At 37.9% G+C, this 17,553-nt stretch overlaps 1 long non-coding RNA gene and 1 pseudogene across 2 annotated transcripts in view; one reads left to right on the top strand and one right to left on the bottom strand.

Annotated features, from left to right (window-relative positions):
• LOC145545177 (olfactory receptor 10AD1-like) overlaps positions 1-8,698 on the bottom strand; it is a 47,071-nt pseudogene extending 38,373 nt beyond the window's left edge. Inside the window, exon 1 of the transcript XR_014081929.1 lies at positions 8,402-8,698. The product of XR_014081929.1 is annotated as an olfactory receptor 10AD1-like (transcript). The remainder of the gene's footprint in view (positions 1-8,401) is intronic.
• LOC145545195 (uncharacterized) overlaps positions 8,300-17,553 on the top strand; it is a 33,969-nt gene continuing 24,715 nt past the window's right edge. The window contains exons 1-2 of the long non-coding RNA XR_014081939.1: positions 8,300-8,474; positions 9,115-9,218. This is a non-coding gene — a long non-coding RNA (uncharacterized LOC145545195). The remainder of the gene's footprint in view (positions 8,475-9,114; positions 9,219-17,553) is intronic.

The following is a 17,553-nucleotide window of genomic DNA, read 5'->3' as shown; positions in this document are numbered from 1 at the left end:
AGAGGTAAATTTATTCAAAATGATGATTTGGTGAATTGATAATTTGGCCAACCGGCCATTTGCTCTTGTTGAACTGGTATTCTACATATTGTTAGTGAGGCCAATGAGAAAGGTCAAAATTCATGGGAGCCAGAAGACTGTAGTTTGAACACAAACATCCAATTTTGCTCTCTCCTCTAAACCTTGCAAAAACTATAACACAGGTTTTTTTTTTTTAAAGACACAGACCTACAGAATAAATAAAAAATAAAACATCAGGAACAATATATTTTGGAAACTGACAGTATACAGATGTGTGGTATCTGATTTTGCAGAGTTAAGAAATATAAATTCCAAATTAGTAGCTAGGCAGGGCTGAGAATAAACTGATGTGTAACGCAAAATCATCTGGAACTGGGAACAAAAGGTAGAACTGGTTGAAAGCTACTTTAAAACCTTTTCAATCCTTTCATTCCTTCTCCCAATGCATACTGTGTGAGACCATCTCTCATACACCATGGCAGAAAACTGGGAGTTTATTCCTTGGAGAGAAGTAGTACTTTAGTCTCAGACATACTATGTCTACTTGAAAGCATCACTATTATACCCGAAATAGGGGGATTAAGGAAACATAAGCTTCCTAAATAAGATGCCCAGATCTCTTTCCTCACTTAACTCCTAGATGCTGGCAGTTAGGTCTTAAGTCTCCAGGTAGAAAACTGGAAGAGTCTTCTCTGAGGAATCAGATTAACCTAAGAGGAAAGGCCTAAACATATTGACATCAGGGCTTTCTAATCAAGTGTTAGTCACTCAGTAGTGTCCAGAGCTTTGTGACCCCATGGATTGTAGCCCACTGATCCTCTGTCTATGGAATTCTCCAGGCAAGAATACTGGAGTGGGTTGCCATTCCCTTCTCCAAGGGATCTTTCCGACCTAGGGATTGAATCTGGGTCCCCTGCATTACAGGCAGACTCTACCATATGAGCTACCAGGGAAGCCCTTCCTAACCAAATTAAACAATAAAAAAGCTCAAAGTTGACAAGTTCAACCAAAGTACTTGGAATTTCATCCATATTTTAGTCTTCTTCTATTCTAAATATGGACAGGCAACAACGTATTACCAGGCAAATGGGGGAAACTTTCAAAAAGAGGAAGACCAAATCAAACTAATAGAATGAAAGGGCAACATGGAGAAACATGCAATATGTAGAGAGAAGAAAATCAAAAGTCAACACCTAAAGAGATAAAATGCATCTGGGAAGAAAGTATAAAAAGGAATATTTAGAAAACAAAGAAAGGACTGTTAGAATTAAATATAACATATATAAAAATTTCAATAGGAGAATTAGAAAATAAAGTTTAAGATATCTCCCAGGAAATAAGGCAAAGAATAAAAAAGGCTATCATGGAAAAAAACATTACCATGATAACTAAAAAGGTTTTTTCTTAGAACTGAAAAATTTCTTACACTGCATGAATTTTCAGATTGAAAGGCTCAAAATGCTTATATGATAAAGAAAATTAAAAAAAAACACTGAATTACACTACTGTAGAATTATAGTACACTGGGACAAAGAAAATTCCGTTAAGCTTCCAGATAGACAAATAGAAACATAGAATACAAAGATAGATAAAAGTAATAAGATAAAAAGGATCATAAGTCAAAATGGTTTTGTACTTCTCAAGAGTAATTCCAGAATCTAGAAAACAATGGGTAAATACCAAGGGAAAAAAGAATTTCCAACCTAGAATACTATACCCACTGAAACTACCAATTAAATGTGAGAGTAGAATAAACACATTTTTAACATGCAAGTTATTACATTTATCTTCCTTGTACTTTTCCTCAGAAGACACTAGAGGACAGTTTACTCCAAAAAAAGAGAGAGAGAATAAATTGAGAGGACGATATGGGATGCAGAAGACATCTGGAGACAGAGAGATGAAAGAAATCTCCTATGATGAAGAAATACTCTAAGATGAGAATTATGTACCAGATTAGAGCAGTGCAACTCAAAAAATGCATATTAAGGGCTGTCATGCCTATTCACTGTCATTATTCCATTTTTAATCTTCACAAAGCTACTGGTAAGTGTATGCCACCAAAAAAGATGAAGGCATGAGATCCAGGAAATAGGGAATCCAAATCAGAAGAAAGCCAAAGGGAATTCCTAGGATGGCAGTGAAGGAAGTCCTGGGATCATCATTGCAGAGCAAGACCAAAAAGCAATCAGGGCAGAATGAATCTCTTAGAAGAGCCTGTCTGTTTATCTGTCTCTCTTTCTCAGTCCTCCATAACCACACATGTGTGCACGCACACACAAACACACACACACTCACACTGGAATTAATATATTAGCTGATGAAATTGCTCTTATGGGAAATTATAGTGAGATATCATTGGAAGATATGAGAAGATATGAGAAGAAATAGCAATTAGTAAATGAAAAATTATATAAAAACTGTGAAAAAAAGCAAAGCAATTATTAACTTTAGGGAAAGATGTAAGTGTATAATCCAAGTACATTACAATAATCTGACAGAACTATCAGGACAGATAATAATCATGTAAATACTGAATATTGACTTAATAAGTAAACTATACCATAGCTCTACTGGAAGGATAGGGGAAAAAAAGCCAAAGAAGATGGAAGCACATGAGAGCTAAATCCTTTCTACCATTTCTGTCCACCATATTAGGACCTTAAAGGACAATGTCAAAAATAAATGAATTAACAAGATTGGAAATTTGGAGATAAGTAAGTGTAGATGTATAAAAGCTGGAAGACACAGCTAGAAAAGGAGTCAGAAGTTATTGCCTTTGAGGAGGAAGAGTTGGGGAAGCAAAGAGGAGTAGAGAGTCACTATTTTTATATTAACTCTTTCAGAACTATTTGATAACTCTTTATACTTCAGTTCAGTTCAGTTCAGTTGCTCAGTCATGTCCGACTCTTTGTGACATGGACTGCAGCATGCTAGGCCTTGCTGTCCATCACCAGCTCCCAGAGTTTACTCAAACTCATGTCCATTGAGTCAGTGATGCCATCCAACCATCTCAGCCTTTGTACAATTAATTATAATTAATTTTTAAAAATGTATTAGAAAATGTTTAGAAAAATGTATCTGGTTCAAGTGCAGTGACCATTTAATACACATGATAGAGATCCAAGAATCTGGCCTCAAAGATCACATAGTTTGTGTTCTGACTCTTGAATAGGGCTCCAGATCCCAAGCATATAAACTGAATTTACTTTTTCTGAACTCTATTTTCACTTCTCACTCCTATTTCAACTCTGGGCTAAAGTGAAGAAACAGAGATATTAACGGAATTATCCTATAGACTCAAGCCAATTATAATTGATTTAGTACAAGTTTCCATAACCTTATGTCAGCACTAAGCCTGTAGCAAGCCATACCTTTAAAGAATCATAGTATTAGGAAGAACCTTGAAAGCCAATCATTTATGGTATGTCAAGCCTGTGGTCTCCAAACCTGTAGGAATTCATAAACAATTTTCAATATTTCAAGGTTTTTTTTTTGTTTTAAAAGAAGTCACATAGCTACCTAAGTCTGTGAATGCTAAATAAAATCTTGTTTCTTTGCTTTTGGCTGACATACCAACTCAGGGTGGCAATCATGTATATCTTAAGTTAATCAGAAACAAAAATTTCTTTAATTAGTAAGAAATAGAAAACAAACAAACAGTTTCTTAATAAATATGGTATGTACCTTACAAGGCAAAAACCTTTCAAAGCATGAGCTCAAAGAAGGAAAAACAGCAAGAAGTTATGGTTCTTGATGGTCTCACTGCTGTAGTCCAATCTGCCCATTTTGAGGATACCTAGGCCCGGAGAGGTGAAATTATGTGCCTAAAGCTATTCCCCTAGGGAACACAGTTCAGCAAAGGTATGTAAACAAATGTTTTTTAGTATGTTAAAATACACATAACATAAATTTTACCATCTTAACCATTTTTAAGTATACAGTTGAGTTGTGGTACATACATTCATTCAGCCATCAGCACCATCCAGCCCCTAACTTTTTTATCTTATAAAACTGAAACTCTATACCTATTAAACAATAACTCCCTATTCTCTTCTCTTGCTCACCCCTGGCAACAACCATTCTAATTCCTGTCTCTATGATTTTGACTACTCTAAGTCCCATCACTTCATGGGAAATAGATGGGGAAACAGTGGAAACAGTGTCAGACTTTATTTTTTTTGGGCTCCAAAATCACTGCTGATGGTGATTGCATCCATGAAATTAAAAGACGCTTACTCCTTGGAAGGAAGGTTATGGCCAACCTAGATAGCATATTTAAAAGCAGAGACATTACTTTGCCAACAAAGGTCCATCTAGTCAAGGCTATGGTTTTTCCAGTGGTCATGTATGGATGTGAGAGTTGGATGGTGAAGAAAGCTGAGCGCTGAAGAATTGATGCTTTTGAACTGTGGTGTTGGAGAAGACTCTTGAGAGTCCCTTGGACTGCAAGCAGATCCAACCAGTCCATCCTAAAGGAGATCAGTCCTGGGTGTTCATTGGAAGGACTGATGTTGAAGCTGAAACTGCAATACTTTGGCCACCTCATGTGAAGAGTTGACTCACTGGAAAAGACCCAAATGCTGGGAAGGATTGGGGGCGGTAGGAGAAGGGGACGACAGAGGATGAGATGGTTGGATGGCATCACCGACTTGATGGACATGGGTTTGGGTAAACTCCGGGAGTTGGTGATGGACAGGGAGGCCTGGTGTGCTGCGATTCATGGGATCGCAAAGAGTCGGACACGACTGAGCTACTGAACTGAACTGAAGTACCTCATATAAGTGGAATCATATAGTACTTTCTTTGTTGGACATTTGGATTGCTTCCATGCTTAAGCTATTGTGAATAATGCTACTATGATCATGGGTATATAAATATCTCTTTGAGACCCTGCTTTCAATTCTTTTGGATATATGTGCAGAAGTGGAATTGCTGGATCATATGGTAATTTTATTTTTAATCTTTTGAAGAACCACCATGCTGTTTTCCACAGCAGCTGTATTATCTTATTTTCCCACTAACAGAGTAGAAGGGCTCCAATTTCTCCACATTCTTGCCACCATTTGTTTTCTGTTTTTTGTTTGTTTTCAGCAGTAGCCATACTAATAGGTGTGAGGTGGTTTCTCACAGTTTTGATATGCATTTCCCCAGTGATTAGTCATGTTCACCATTTTTTCACGTGCTTATTGGCCATTTGTACATGGTCTATGAAGAAATGTGTATTCAAATCCTTTGCCAATTTTTGAATCAGGCTGTTTGCTTTTTTATTGTTGAATTTTAGGAGTTCTCTGTGTATTCTGGATATTGGTCCTTTATCAAATATATGATTTGAAAATATTTTCTCCTATTCTCCCATTTTGTGGGTTGCCTTCTTACTCTGTGGATAGTTCTCTGATGTACAAATTTTAAACATTTTCATGAAGTCCAGTTTGTCTATTCTTTTCGTTACCCATGCCTTTGATGTCATATCCAAAAGAGTCATTACCAAGTCCAATGTCATGAAGCTTTTGTCTTATGTTTTCTTCTAAGAATTTTATTATTTTGGCCTTATATTTAGGGCCTTGATCCATTTTGAATTAATTTTTGTGCATAATGTTAAGTAAGGGTCCACCTTTATTCTTTTGCATGTAGATATACAGTGTTCCCAGCACTACCTATTAAGACTACCCTTCTCTATTCAATGATCTTGGCACAATTTGACTGTATATGGGAGAGTTTGTTTCTGGGCTCTCTATTCTGTTCCAGTGGCCTATATGCCTGTCTTTATCAGCACAAGTATTTTAAACCACAGGTCAATAGTGTCCTGTGCCTACTTGTTCAGGTCAAAGAAGAATGTGAAGCTGGTGGCTGGTCTGAAGGTGGATAGGTATGTTTTTTGTAAACTTCAGTAGCCTTCTCTGAGCATGAACAATATCATTCATCATTCAAAGTCAGGGTTCCTCTCCTGTTAGAGAAATATTAACCCCATCTATTATAGTTTTGATAAAGAATTGCACATAGAATAAATCCCGCATTTAGTAGAATGCCTGAAATTCAGTAAATTCTACCTATTAAATATGCTAGCAGTAGTTCTCAAAATGTGGTCCCCAGAACAACAGCAACAGTATCAGCTGGGAATTTATTAAAAATGCATATTATTAAGATGTAAAGGTAGCTAACAGGTACAGAAAAGAAGCCCAGTATCTCTAATCATCGGGGAAATACAACTCAGAACTACAATGAGCCATTACATCTGTCAGAATGGCTACTGTCAGAAACACAAAAAATAACAAGTATTGGCAAGGATGTGGAGAAATGGGAGTCTGTAGGTACAGATGGTGGAAATGAAATTGGTTTGGCCACTGTGGGAAATACTATGAAGGTTCCTCAAAAAAATTAAAAATAGAACTACCATACATTCCAGCAACCCCACTCCTATGTATTTATCTGAAGAAAACAAAAACACTAATTAGAGAAGATATGCACCCCTAATTTCATCACAGCTTTATTTACAATAGCCAAGATATGGAAGAAAAGAAGATGTGAGCTACACATTCTTTATCAATAGATAAAGAAGATGTGAGATACACATTCACTGAAATACTACTGGAATATTACTCAGCCATAAAAAAGAATGAAATATTGCCATTTGCAACAACAAGGATAGATGTGGAGGACTTTATGCTAGGTGAAGTAAGTCAGACAGAAATATAAACACCATATGATCTCACTCATCTGTAGAGTCTAAAAAAAAAGTACTAGCTCATAGATACAGAGAACAGATCTGTGCTTGCCAGAAGTGGGGAATGGGGCTGTGTGAAATAAGTGAAGGGGCTCAAAGGTGCAAATTTCCAATTATAAAATGTCTAAGTCCTGGGGATGTAATGTACAACATGCTGAATAGAGTTAATAACACTATACTGCCTATTTGAAAGATGCTAAGATTAGATCTTAAAAGTTCTCATAAGAAAAAAGTTTTGTAACTATATATAGATGGTAACCAGAGTCTGTGTGATCATTTCACAATATATATACAAGTATCAAATCATTATGTTGTACACCTGAAACTATTATAGTGCTATATATTAATTATATAAAAACAAACAAAACACAAATTTTGGGGCCTCACCCTAAACGTACTAAATCAGAAAGTTTGGAGTAGGACCCAGAAATCTGTTTTTCTAACAAGCTCTTCAAGTGATTTTAGTATGCACAGCCAATGTTTGAGCATTAATTCCTGGTTCCATTCCTGGGTTGGGAAGATCCCCTGGAGGAGGGCATGGCAACCCACTCCAGTATTCTTGCCTAGAAAATCTCATGGACAGAAAAGCCTGGCAGGCTACAGACCATGGGGTCACAAAGAATCAGACACAACTGAAGCGACTTAGCACGCACGCGTGAGAAAAACAAAAACAAATTCTCCTGAAAATATTTATATGTACAAGTATCTTGTTTGTCACTTATACATTTTCAAAGGTGTAAATTAGCGGTAATACTGGGAGTTAATTTTAATGACATAGCTAGTCAAAACTTGTCGATGAGCAGGAAAATGAAGTAAGGAGAACACCTTTGTGCTCAAGGCCACTATGAGCAAGCTAAATGGGGAGCCTGTAGAGCAGTGGTCCCCAGCCTTCAGGATCTAATGCCTGATGATCTGAGGTAGGGCTGAAATAATAATAGAAATAAAGTGCACAATAAATGTAATGCACTTGAATCATCCCAAACCACCCCCTCCCCCAACGCCAGTCTTGGAAAACGTGTCTTCCACAAAACCAATCCCTGGTGCCAAAAAGGTCAGGGACTACTGCTATAGACGGAAAGAACATCAAAAGGCAGGAAAGAAAAGGCTATTTTCGTTAGTTATTCAGAAATTTCTAAGAGTTGCGGAAAGGTTTTCTCCTGGCTCTGCCCAGCCATTCATTCTGGCTTTATGCCTTGGTTCCTTTTCTCTGCTCTGCCTAGTCCTTTGATAAACAATTCTTTCTCACCTCAGGAGTCTCCTCAGCGCTCCACTTGGCCAGCTAGTTCCTCTCCCTAGCCTCACAGAAAGCAACCTTTGTTCTTTGTTTCTTTCGCTCTTTGGCCTTTCACCTTTTAACTATTCGTCTGTTTTTTGCTCCTGATATCCCTCGCCGCATGTGCTCTTTCCTAGCAGTTACCAAATTTCTTTATAACTCCGGCGCTGAGCTCTGAAGAGCCTCCTCCTTCCCACCTCGGGGCAAAGGGCTGGAACACAGCAGGGGCGGGACCAGGGGAAAGCTGCTCTCATTGGCCGACGTTTGCTGAACTCCCCAACGCGCAGGGTCTCCTGGGAGGAGAAGCACCTTTCTAATAACTGAGCTTCACTGCTATTGGGGGCGTGGTTTCCCCTTTCCTCAAGGCATGTGGGTTACCTTACTCTGTGAGCCGGGTGACTCTGGGATGCCCTGTCCTCTCTCTGAAGGCCATTTCCTGGGAACCATCGTTTTCAGGTGGACACCTCTGAACTCCTGAGGGTTGCTCAACTTCCATGGCGAGTTTTCTGCCTACTTCATTCACAGGTCTTCCCATTATGACCTCTCACTTGTGGAGGTGGGAAAAATTAAGAATTTTTGAAAATAGTTTTTAGAAGACCCAGTAATGGAGGTTTTCTAAGACACACTTTCTCCAGGAATGGAAGAAGCATGTGGAGATCGATTATGTATTCAGTGCAGGTAACGTGAACAGAAGGAAGGTAGAATAAGCAGAAGTATTGCCTACTCCATTTTCTCTGAAAAATTTCCCTTTCTTTTATGTATTGAAAGACCCTACTTTTTATGACCACTGGAAGAGCAAGCCTCCTTGGTGTCTTAATTTATGCGGGCATTCTTCCCCTACCCTTAATTTTCTCTTTCTAAAAAACGCCTGCCCTAATTTCTTCAGAGTAGATGTTTTCATTTTTAAGGCTTCTATGTAACACTTTCTTTCTTTATTGCACTTTTTGTATTTTCCACGTTCTTAACAATGCACCAATATCAGTGAATCAGAAAAATATGATACAAATATTTGTTTGAAAAGAAAAATAACTGTTGGAAGTTCAGAGGCTACAGGTAGGGCAGAATTAATTTATCTAACATTGTTTTAACTTTTCAGGACTCAGGGTACCTTCATCAACTTTACTGACTGCAGGTGCAAAGAGACTTGGTACCTGTATCTTAAGGATCTTAAAGCAACTGAATCCTGGCAAAAAGACCCAGGTGAGGAACATATGAAGAATAAAAGCCACTAGTAGATTAGGAAAAAGGAGCAGCTGTATCTGAAAGTTTGTGAAGCACTGAAATAATCTCAGGAGACTAGGCATTTTACCCATAGTCTGGTCCTTTTTTTCTGGAAAGTCGTATTTTAGGATTCTGATATATGAGATGACCGAGATTTAACCCTTTTCTGGGTAATTAAGGTTTTTGGATACTGATCCTGAAGCCATTTTTTTTTTTTTTTGCTAACGTTCAGACATCCTCTCCTCAAGTTTGATAGATGCCCTAGAAGCTTTTTCCCTATTGATTTTAAAAATAGTTAAAAATTAGTTTAATCATAACTTTAATTTATTCTTTTGGTGGTTGAAGGAAGAAGCATATAACAAAGTGGGACAGGATCTATAAAGGGGAATGTTTTCCAAGTATCCAATAAGGGAAACTGGAAGTGAGTGGCAAAGAAAGAGTGTGTCTGTTTTCCTGAAATCTAGGAAAGGTGGAATCTGGTAGACCAACAGGAATCCAGTGTAGGAGGAAGAACTTGCCAAATATTTTAGCATGTGAAAACTGGGTTGATTTTAAGTTGGAGTTATCCCTTGAGGTGTTGGTCCATCACATTTGTTGTTTTAGAAAAGCAGTTGTTGAGGGACAAAACTACTTCTAGTGGTGATGAGGATCGGGGTTGACATATGTGGGCTTTGTTTCCAGCACTTGCTGTCGTTTTGTGTCTGTTTATGCTAGATAAATGCTTCTCTAGTACATAATGTGAATAGTAGAATGCTATGTTTTTAACAGTATAGTTTCTGAATCAATTTAAGTGCTTTGGGAAGTTAGTGCTTTAATCTGTTAAGTCTGCAGCCATCTTGTAGTTGTACTATTGGTACATAATCAAAGGTGTTAGCCTAGGTCCACAGATATGTGTATTTATTTCTTTTAGTATTTTTTTAGTACTTGTAGAGAAAGTTGCACCCATTTTTGGCATAATTTTGCATATGAGTGTCAAAGGAGACTTTTGGTATAATATTTAGCTGTAAAAATAATCTCAGAGCTCTTATATATATTAACATATAGAGTTTGTCCCCAAGAGGCAGGAGGTGGCAGGAGGAAGAACTCTGCATGAGCTTCCAAGCTTCCAGCACATGCCTCATTGTCCCAGACAATTTCACTTACAAGAAATAAGCTCAAAAATAAAGTTAAGAATTTTAAGATAGCAACCTAATATTAAACTTCAAGCCTAGAGCCCTGTGTGACTGCACTAGTCACATACCCAGAAAGCTGCTAATTACATTAAAGAAATTTTCTCCAGTGTAACAGATGAGGGATACACATTCCTTATGTATTCCTGTTGTGTCATTTATCTTGTGCAAAATAGAAGGCTCAATCACACTGATGACGTTCAAGGTATTTCTCCTTGGTGTGATTGCTCATCCATTACCTAAGGGCAGAGAAATTGCCCCCTACTCATTTGTAACATTCATGGGATTTCTGTCCAATATGAATTCTCTTAGATTGTCTAAGGGATGAAAGATCAATAAGTGCTTTTCAACACTAGTTGCATTCATAGGAATTCTCCCCACTGAGTTTGCTGTTATGCACGGTAAGTAAGCAAAGAACTTCAGTGGAAGGACTTTCTGTATGGAGTACATTCATAGGGCTTTTCTCTGATGTGGTTTGTCATGTTTACTAAGGGATAAAGTAACACTGAAAGCCTTCCCACAGTCTCTGAGTTCCATTTTGTATTCTGTTGTACGCACTAAGGGAAAAGCTACTATGAAGAATTTTTCATATTGATTGCAAGTATGGGTTTTCTTCAGTGTGAGTTCTCATGTGCACATTAAATGCAAGTGCTTCCTGAAGATTTTTCCACAATCTTGGCCTTTATAGAGTTTCTCACCAGTCTTATGTGTGCAGTGCAGGTAGAATTTACACTGAAGCCTTTCCATATCAATAATGTTTATAGGGATTGTCTCCAGTATGAATTCTCTTGTGCCATCCAGGGACACACCTACTGTTGCTGCTGCTGCTGCTAAGTTGCTTCAGTCGTGTCCAACTCTGTGCAACCCCATAGACGGCAGCCCACCAGGCTCCCCCGTCCCTGGAATTCTCCAGGCAAGAACACTGGAGTGGGTTGCCATTTCCTTCTCCAATGCATGAAAGTGAAAATGAAGTTGCTCAGTCGTGTCTGACTCTTAGTGACCCCATGGACTGCAGCCCACCAGGCCCCTCCGTCCATGGGATTTTTCCAGGCAAGAGTACTGGAGTGGGGTGCCATTGCCTTCTCCGAAACCTACTGCTAAAGACTTGAAAACACTGCGTATGTTCATAGTGTTCTATACTAGTGTGAATTCTCACATGTATCTGAAGGGATGAGTGATAATCAAAGGCCTTCCTATAGTTCTTACACTCTTAGGGTTTCTCCTCATTATGTATTTCTATATGCATTGGAGTAGTACTGAAATATTTTCCACATTAATTACATTCACAGCATTTCTCACCAGTAGCAATTTTCTTGTGTTGAGTAAAGTTAGATCTTGTACTGATTATGCATGCATGTGCTAAGTTGCTTCAGTTGTGTCTGACTCTGTGCGATCCTATGGACTGTACTGATTACATTCAGAGTTTTTCTCTAAGATGACTTCTTTCCATCTTCACACAAGTAGATGACTTTTATCTGAAAAAATCTTGCTTAAGATTTGACCCTTTAGTTTTAAGTAAAATCTACAAATCTGGACATGCTGCCTAGGTGGCTCAGTGGTAAGGAATCCACCTGCCAATGCAGCAGATGAGGTTTGACCTCTAGGTTGGGAAGATCCCCTGGAGAAGGAAATGGCAATCCAATCTAGGATTCTTGCCCGAAAAATCCCATGGACAGAGGAGCCTGGTGGGCTACAGTCCATAGGGTTGCAAAAGAGTCAGACATGACTTAGCATCTAAACAGCAACAAGTCTGGACAGGTGTTTGGAGATTTTCACCCTTCTCTATCATCATCTCATCCTTTTTCTCCAACCAGGAGATAAAACTGGGTTCTTGATAATGATGCCCAAGTGATGCTGTTTCTGTAGTTCTCCTGCATCTTATTCTGTGTGTGTTTTGCTGAGAAGGGTCTAGCAAAGCCTGCTTCTTCTGGGTGACTTCCACAGTTGTATCTTTTTTTTTTTTTTTTAACTTTTCATTTTATATTGGAGCATAGCTGATTAACAGTGTTGTGATACTTTCAGGTGCACAGCAGAGTGACTCAGCCATGCATGAACACATATCTGTTCTCTCCCAAACTCCCCTACCATCCGGGCTGCCACATAAAATTGAGCAGAGTTCCCTGTGCTATTCAGTAGGACCTTGTTGGTTATCTGTTTTAAATATAGCAGTGTGTACATGTCAATCCCAAACTCCCTAACTATCTCTGTCCCCCATGTTGTAAACAGTGCCACAGTCATTTCTTTGAAACTCATCCAAGTCTATGACCAATTTGTTAGCAGCCCAGCAACCAACCATCCTTTCCTGTATTTCCCCTCTGGTGCCAGATGGGTCCTGAGCAGGCCAAGAATGAGTCAAGGACAGATAACTGCCATCCTGTGAATCTAACTGTAAATTTTCTTGAAATACAGAGCAGCAGGGACTTGAGGACACTCCTCTCAGTTCTCACAGTCCATTTGAGGCAGGGATCTTGGATACTTTAGACATCTTCCCACTGGACTGTGACTTTTCAGAGGAAGGTTATTGGGCCCTTTATCTCCTCCAGCTGCTTGTCCCGGAACATTCCAGAGCCTGCCCTTTCCCTTTCTCTGGGATTTTCCTCAGGGACTGCCTTGAGACCTTGGGCCTATGTGTATGCATGCTCAGTCATGTCTGACTCTTTGTGTCCATGAACTGTAGCCTGACAGGCTCCTCTGTTCATGGAATTTTCCAGGCAAGAATACTGGAGTGGGTTGCCATTTCCTACTCCACTGGGATCTGAGTAAGTCCAAAAAAAAAAAAAATCCTCCAAGGTGGGAGGCTTCGTTCACTCAGTGCCTATACTATCTCTATTGAAATCTCCATTTCTTTCATTCTGATCATCAGGTACCTTCCCAAGATCAGTAATTCTCAAACTTTTTGAACCCATGACCTCTTTACATTTTAAAAAATAATGAGCTCTTCTAAAAAAGTTTTTGATATGTGGTGCATGGACCCATATATAATTGTGTAGACATGTATGTGTGTGTGTATATATATATATATATGTCTGTATACATGTATATTAATATAACTTTTAATGGAAAATAATTTCTTAAAACAAATTGGGTGAGAACAGTGACATTATTTCTCACTTATATGTCTTATTTAAAAAGAGGTAGCTATATTTTTATATCTACTTTTTAATTCAGTATGTTTCCATGTTTAAAAGTACATGAAGAAAATTTAGCCTCACACAGATAATGTAGTTGGAAAAGGGAGTAGTATTTTAGTAGCCTTTTCAGATAATGGTGGATATTCATTGATAAAACACTTAAATTCTACAAGTAGTAATTTCTTAAAGATTAGTTGCAATGTGAAATCAGAAACTTTATCAATGAACTCTTCAGGCTCTGTTAGATTGAAAACCATTGACCTGTCTTATACTTTGAATGAATCTTTCACCCATATGTAATATTGTAACCTTATGATATAACTTTGAAGTGCATTGGACGTTTGGAAAATATTAATATTATTAGCTCACTGAGTTAAGCAGATCTTCCAAACATGCATTTCACTATACAGTATTCCCAAATCACAATTATTAATATCACCACTGATCCCAACAGAAAGTGTTAGGAAGATGTCAAGTTTGTTTTAGCTGGTCTTACAACATTTTACTTTTTTGCTTGAAAGCCTGAATTTTATCATTGGCAGTAAATACTGTCAGTGGTTTTATTTGAAATGATAGAGCTACTTTGTTCATATTTGAGAATATGTTTGCCAAATATCCATTTTGAATAATCATTGTTTATATGTCAGTTGTTCTTTCAAGAAAAATAGTTTCCATGAAAAAGTGGCTAGTTCAGCTTGCAACTCAAACAATTGCACAAAAGCTTTTCCTTGAGACAACCACTAAACTTCAGCACATAGCAGAGGAACTTTTCGTATACCTTCCATTTTGCCACACACAGTATTAAAAATTTTCACTCAAGGGTTGAGATTTTTTTTTTCCAGGAGATGGTGAGTTTTATTTTGTCTTGTCTGGATAGAGGTTTGATTTGCTCTTGAATGTTCCAGGGTGGAGAGAGACTAGGAGAAAGCACAGAATGCAGAGGTCTATTTGGTGTAATCTCCTTCATTTTCATCTTCACCATCAATGGCGAGAGCAGCATATTTGCTTGCAGAACTGAACTTCGAGGCTGGATTTAAAAATTTATAATTTTTATTACTTCATCAAAGGTGTTTAAAATAAAACTTGCTTTCTTTTCCTTCTTTTCTCTGAGTATAGTGGGAAAGAATATAGTGTTTTCTAGTACAGTTTGGTGCCACTGCCTTGGTTCATGTTAAGAGGGCAGCAGTTTTACCCACTGTTGGTTTTTCACTATCAAATAAATGTCAACTTAGGTAAATAATGTCTTAGAATTTATTGTGAAAAGTTTTGACCTTGTGAAATTCCCTTGAAAGTCTTTGCTCCCCCAGGGGCATTGGACTACATTTTGAGAATCATTGCTCTAGAGAATAAATAGCAAGGCCTTTCCTTTTTCTCTCTAATCTTCAGGCAGAGAAGGTAGTAAGCTTTAGTGGATTATTCAGTATTTCCTTTTTTGTGTGTGTACAGTTGCAAATCCAATTATATCCAAACACCATATTTGGTTTGCAATTCACAGAAAATATTTTAGAAGCCATCTGAACCAATAATTAGTTATTATAAAGTGTTCTACTATTTTCTGACCTGAATGCCATCATATGAATTTTTGTTCACCTATATGATTCGTTTGGTAATTTTTTGTCTGCTTTTAAGTTGTTTCTTTATCTTTTGGCTTTAAGCACTTTGATTGTGATGTGTCTACCTATGATTTTCTTTAAGTTTACCCATCTGAATTTTGCTGTGCTTCTTGGATCTACAAATTTATACTTTTCACCAAATTTGGGAGGTTTTCTACCATTATTTCTTCAAATACACTTTTTTTCCCCTCCTGCTTCAGTCTCTGTCTCCTCTCCCTCTGGAACTTCTGTATCATGAATATTGGTTCCTTTGATATTGTTCTACAGATCTCTAAGACTATTTCAATTCTTTTCACTCTTTTTTCCTTCTCTAGCTTGTATATAATATATATATATATATATATATATATATATATGTATATATGCAGATGACACCACCCTTATGGCAGAAAGTGAAGAAGAACTAAAGAGCCTCTTGATGAAAGTGAAAGAGGAGAGTGAAAAAGTTGGCTTAAAGCTCAACGTTCAGAAAACTAAGATCATGGCATCTGGTCCCATCACTTCATGGGAAATAAATAGGGAAACAGTGGAAACAGTGTCAGACTTTATTTTTGGGGGCTCTAAAATCACTGCTGATGGTGATTGCAGCCATGAAATTAAAAGACACTTACTCCTTGGAAGGAAGGTTATGGCCAACCTAGATAGCATATTTAAAAGCAGAGACATTACTTTGCCAACAAAAGTCCGTCTAGTCAAGGCTATGGTTTTTCCAGTGGTCATGTATGGATGTGAAAGTTGGACAGTGAAGAAAGCTGAGTGCCACAGAATTGATGCTTTTGAACTGTGGTGTTGGAGAAGACTCTTGAGAGTCCCTTGGACTGCAAGGAGATCCAATCAATCCATCCTAAAGGAGATCAGTCCTGGGTGTTCATTGGAAGACTGATGTTGAAGCTGAAACTCCAATACTTTGGCCACCTCATGCGAAGAGTTGACTCATTGGAAAAGACACTAATGCTGGGAAGGATTGGGAGCAGGAGGAGAAGGGGACGACAGAGGATGAGATGGTTGGATGGCATCACCAACTCGATGGACATGGGTTTGGGTAGACTCCGGGAGTTGGTGATGGACAGAGAGGCCTGGCGTGCTGCAATTCATGGGGTCGCAAAGAGTCAGACACGACTGAGCGACTGAACTGAACTGAATATATGTATAGATATATATATATGTATATCATACAGAGATAGTGTGAGTTCAGTTCCAAGCCATCACAATAAAGCAAATATTGTAATAAATTCAGCCAAAAGAAATTTTCTATTTCCTAGTGCATATAATACTTTGGCCACCTGATGCAAAGAACTGACTCATTTGAAAAGACCCTGATGCTGGGAAAGATTGAAGGCAGGAGGAGAAGGGGACGACAGAGGATGAGATGGCTGGATGGCATCACGGACTCAATGGACATGAGTTTGAGTAAACTCTGGGAGTTGGCAATGGACAGGGAAGCCTGGTGTGCTGCAGTCCATGGGGTTGCAAAGAGTTGGACATGACTGAGCAACTGAACTGAACTGAACTGAGTGCATATAAAATTTATGTTTATACCATACTGTGGTCTATTAAGTGTACAATAACATTATTTCTAAAAAACATTGTGCATGCCTTAATTAAAAAATACTTTTGTAGTACCATCAAAGATCATTGATCATAGATCACCATAGCTTATATAATAATTATGAAAAACTTTGAAACATTGTAAGAATTACCAAAATGAGTTGCTTGACATAGCGTTTCCACAAACCTTCAATTTATAAAAGATACAGTATCTGTGAAGTGTAATAAAACAAAACAAAGTATACCTATAATTTTTATCTTCAATTTCACTCACCCTTCTGTCACCTCCATAATGCTATGAATCTCTATAGTGAATTTTAAAATTTCACTTACTGAATTTTTCTATTCTAAAATTGTTCCTTTAAAAAAGAAACTCCTATTTCTTTTCTGAGAACTTCTGTCTTTCCATTCATTTCAACAACCCTGACTTCTTGGATCATGGTTGTAATAGCTGCTTTTCAGTTATTGATAATTCTGACACTTAGGTCATCTTGCAGTTGGCATCTGTTGTTTGCCTTTTTTTTAGGGAGTTGTTTAGGTTTTCCACTTATGTTGAGTAATTTCAGATTCTCTCTTGGACATATTGAATATTATGTTATGAGACTCTGAGTTCTGTTTAAATCATCTGGAAAATGTCGATTTATTTATTTTTACAGCAGGCAGTTAACACGGTTATGTTTTGATCATATGTCTTGGCTTGTTTTCTGTGGGCTCTGGTTCCAATTTTAATTTAGTTTTCAAAGCCTTACAGTGCTATTCTGGTCTTCTCCTCTTGTGTATCCACCTCAACAACCAGCCTGAAACCTGGGGAGAGAATATAATGTAATGTAATGATACAGAGGAGAAGGCAATG

This window comes from Giraffa tippelskirchi, chromosome 4 (genome assembly GCF_054371585.1).
Source record: "Giraffa tippelskirchi isolate mGirTip1 chromosome 4, T2T-mGirTip1v1.2.pri, whole genome shotgun sequence".
Taxonomy (NCBI): domain Eukaryota; kingdom Metazoa; phylum Chordata; class Mammalia; order Artiodactyla; family Giraffidae; genus Giraffa; species Giraffa tippelskirchi.
This window is presented reverse-complemented; position numbering and strand designations above follow the sequence as displayed.